At 39.9% G+C, this 4,503-nt stretch overlaps 1 long non-coding RNA gene across 1 annotated transcript in view; it reads left to right on the top strand.

The window, feature by feature from the left end:
• LOC113747597 (uncharacterized) overlaps nt 1–4,210 on the top strand; it is a 21,130-nt gene extending 16,920 nt beyond the window's left edge. Inside the window, exon 3 of the long non-coding RNA XR_003463719.1 lies at nt 4,145–4,210. This is a non-coding gene — a long non-coding RNA (uncharacterized LOC113747597). The remainder of the gene's footprint in view (nt 1–4,144) is intronic.
• Nucleotides 4,211–4,503: the final 293 nt, after the last annotated feature.

A 4,503-nucleotide genomic window follows, 5' to 3' on the forward strand; every position in this document is an offset into this window, starting at 1 on the left:
GTTTATTAATTATTAATTTTGATTTTTTTTTCTCGTTATGTTCTTCCAATGTTCTCGTAGTTTAATCTGTAAATTGAAAACTCATAAAAAATTCATTAAAAAAGAAAGTTAAGTTTCTTTGTTTTTAATACTTACTTTAAACTGAACTTAAATACTTCAGCTGAGTTTTAAGGCCCACTCACACGGAGGCGTTAGTTAGCTCAATGAGAGCACTCACACAGGGCGCATCTCACAGCGTCCCAGGAGCGTCTCTCGCGCCAGTGGCGCGAGCATTCCGTAGCATTTTCTTTTTTGATGCGAGCCGCTGCTAAACTCGGAAATTTCAACAGAGCACTGCGCACCAGACAGGAAATCCAACACAGAATCAATGTATAAACGTTCCGCCCCTTCAAAATAAAACACAATACGCAGTTCATGTAGCTTTTCACAACTTCACACCAACGTTACGTCATGACCGTGGCACCAGGTGATCAAAGATCAATCAAAGGTCTCAACATGAACGACGAGAGACTAATTGTTGAAAGTGGAACAACACAAATAATTTATAACAACACAGATGCTTTTTATAATCTCCTCCACATCAGAGAAGCCAAGCAGCTGTGTTGTTGTTGTTTCTTTATACACAGTTATCGCGGGGTCTCGCGTACGTCCAGGATTTTGCGTGATCTACGTGTGAATACGGCCAGCCGCTCCGCAACGCGGCTGACACGCATCCGGTGTGAGTTGAACACCAGGGCAAAGTACGCAGCTAAAACAGGCGCAGCCGTCCAGCTGCGGTAGCCCTCCTGTGTGAGTTCTGTGTTAGAGTGAGTTCAGAAAAACTGTTACAAGATATACAACATATAAGTATTAAGTCAGCAATTTTACTTCTTGCTTTTAATTTTTTTTTTTTTTGGTTTGTTTTGAGGTGTTATTTTTTGGATCTTTTTTTTTTCTTTTTTGTATTATGTTCTGTAAAACACAGAGGGACACAATCTTTTTTTTATTTTTATTTTTTTTTATTGATTGTTTTTTGTTGTTTTTTGTATATTTGTATGTACTGCAGGGGGAAAACCGAAGCACTCGGTGGAAACCCCTACAGACATGTTAAGGGACAAACTGTGAAAAACTGAACTTGAAGATGTAGAAAGAACACAGTTGCCATCCTGCGCAACCTTTTACAGTCACTCAAAATGGAGAAGTCCAGTCAGGTGTTAGTTTTAGTTGTGGACTCCTGTTGCCTGTGCTTCCCAAGCCAAGGATTGGAATGTTTCTGGTCAAACACAGAATGACCTTTTTTTTTTTTTTATAGCATTTTCTCTGACTGTGTGGAGAAACCGAAGCACTCGGAGAAAAAACAACAGACAGGGGGAGGGGCAATTAAAGTGTGGTAGCGTTGGATGTGAGCCCGTGCCCTTCCAGAAAGAATGGTGTTTTTTTTCTTTACAGCCTCTCCTCACCGACTTCAGCCGTCACTTCTTGGTCTTGTAAAACACAGGGGGACTCCATTTGCTGGTGCACATTTTGTACATTCTTTTTCCTTCTCAAGCCGAGTAAGTGGCGGGTCCTTTTCCAGAAAGAAGGCTTCTTGGTTGTTACGACAGCAGTTCTCTCCCTCAGACGCCATTACCTGTGGGCATTCTGATTTGTGTCCCGAGAAGCAAGGGAGAATCGTCATCCACCAGTTCTGGGTTTTGTGAAGTACACCGGTCTCTTCTCCACGTTTTTGAGTCCTGTGGAACTAAATTGGACTCTTCAGCCACTTGCTCAGGGTTCTGTGAAACACTGAGGAGGACTCTTCCAGAGGCTCGGGTCCTGTTTTCTCCTCTCTCTAACATCCTGTTGGCATTGTCCTTTTGCATCATCTTGAGTTTTTCCTCAAGGATGGCATTCCTTTCTTTTTTCTAGTCAATCCATGTAGATATTTTGCTGGAGTTTCATCGATGCACGTAGAGGCTGTTGTATTTTCGTGAGGTTCTCAGTTGTCTTTTTGCTCAGTGTTCTTTCTTCTACTTGTTGGAAAACCCTCATCTTGCATTCTTTCTTGACTGAAGTTTACGGGTTAAAATCTTTAATCTGGTCAGAGAGAGTCTTGTTTTTGCAGTCTCTGATTCCAGGTTTTCTTCTGAACCTTCAAGCTGGGTTTTCAACTCTTTGAACCGGCTGGCATATCCTCCTTCTTTACCCATCCTAAGTTTTTCTCAACCCTGGGCAGTCATTTGTTGTTCTGCACAGACATCCATTTCATATTTTTCTGGAAATCACTGTGTTCCTGACAGAGTTCATTGTATGAGACTGAGGAGCTGTTGTAATCTTCTGGTGATGTTCTTAAGTTGTCCTGGCTCGTTCTTAATTTCTTCACTTGTTGGGTAAATCTTCATATGGCATTCTCTCTCTGGCTGATTTGAATGGTTAAATTTCCAACACTGCAGAGAGAGTCTTGTTTTTAGCAATCTCTAGGTCTAGGTTTTCGTAGACTTCATCATATACGACTGAGGAGGTCATTTGTATTCTTCGTTGAGGGATTCAAGTTCTTTTGTGTTGTATTTGCATGAGAGAGCATGCACCTGTGTTGGTTCTGCATTTCTGTCCACTTGTTGGAGAAGCTGCGTCTTCATAGTGTTCAGTCCTGGGTCTTCAGAATTCTTGTCGGTAACATATCCTGGTGTCTTTTTCTGCATTCCCTCTCTTGACCAAGTTGATTGGGTTTAGAATTCAATGTTGGTCCCAGAGAGCCTGTTCTGCAGTGCTCTCCTGTTCCCAATTTATAGAGAAGTTATTACCCGCCCTCCTGTAAGGACCCTGTCCTCCTTTGCTCTTTGGAGTTCGGTTTCCTTGTCTTTCAACTGTCTGGCAGGTCCTCCATTTCGTTTGGAACCACTTTCCTGCCGAGAACGCTGGAAATTGCAGACCTACTCCAGTTGTAGGGGGCTGCAGAGCTGCATGAAGAAAGTTTTGAAAGCAATGTATCACTGTATTGTCTGTTTCTCACGATGATAATCCCCTGTAAAGAAGACTTTAGTGAAATAATGAGATGAGTTTAGACACTTAGAGTATTGTTCTATAGTCCCGTCTCACAATAATATATCACGTGCAAGAAGTGGAATAATAATGAGAAGAGTGTAAACACTTTACTCTAACCGGCAGGTACTAACTGATTGACAGCAAGGAATTCCGTGCCCTTGATGTTCAAAGGGCAGTCCTAGTTTTACTGTTGCTATGTGATGTCATGTGATGTCATGACCTTATGGCTGTTGTTTTTTTAATATGGCTACTGTACTGGCATGGTGTCATAAGAAATGAAGAGCTAGATAGAACTTTTAATTTTTCACACATTTCAGGGCCACTCAGTTGCCCGACCAACCCCTGATAGTTTTAAGTGATTAGATTCATTAAGAAAAATATAGTGTATATTATAAGTAAATAATCATAAAAAAAACAAAAATAAATAAAAAAAAGGTAGCAACAATAATAAAAGTATAAACAGTTATCAAGTGGTGAAATACACATTATGCAACTCCCATAATCAATTTGGGGAGGCCTGAAATATGTATTAATTACCCGAAAAAAACAACTTCTTACATCGTTTTGAATGAAATGTTTGAATTTCTTTTAAACATTTTTAATTCGGTTAGAGGAACACAATTTCTGGAACAATATTTGAGATTAAGCTCAGGCAGATTTAACAATACTAAACCGTCAAAAAAATACAAATCAAAAATATTTTTCAGTAGTTTACTACGAAAAGGTTTAATTTAGGGCAACCAAAAAGCAAATAAACAGAACTGAAGAGATGTAGAAACAGGGCTAATCTCACACCGAAGAAAGAGACCGAGCTATACATAGGGCTGTGTGTTGTGTGTGGGTGTGTGTGGTGTGTGTGTGTGTGTGTGTGTGGTGTGGTGTGGCACTTTCTGCCACGAGCCACATGCCCGCACGCACACACACACACACACACATAAACACATACATACAAAGAGAGAGAGAGGCAGGACAACAGGGAGAATAGAGGAGAGGTTTGTACAGCAATAATGAAGGAACAGAGATGTGACAAAGACCAATTCTACACCGAAGTTCAACCAAAACGCACACAAACACACCAAAACAAACACACACACACACACACACAACAGTGGCCTGTCATTGTATACCTCCTGGGTTTTAGTTGATTATATTCATTAAAGACAAATATAGTGAATTAAATAATCATAAAAAAACAAAAACAAAATTTTAAAAAAAGGTAGCAACAATAATAAAGTATAACAGTTATCACAGTGGTGAAATTAAGGAAGAGGTTGTACAGCATAATGAAGGAACAGAGATGTGACAAAGACCAATTCTGCACAATTTCAACCAAACAACAACACACACACACACACACAGTGGGCCTGTCATTGTACACCTCTGGGTTTTTTTTAAAACTACAAAACTAAAATAGTAAAGTTGGTTTTAAGGTCTTTTACAATTATATTACTTAAAATGTCATCTACCTATCAAAGAGGTGAACCCCATATACTACAGTGT

Source organism: Larimichthys crocea, chromosome XIV (genome assembly GCF_000972845.2).
Source record: "Larimichthys crocea isolate SSNF chromosome XIV, L_crocea_2.0, whole genome shotgun sequence".
In the NCBI taxonomy this organism is placed as follows: domain Eukaryota; kingdom Metazoa; phylum Chordata; class Actinopteri; family Sciaenidae; genus Larimichthys; species Larimichthys crocea.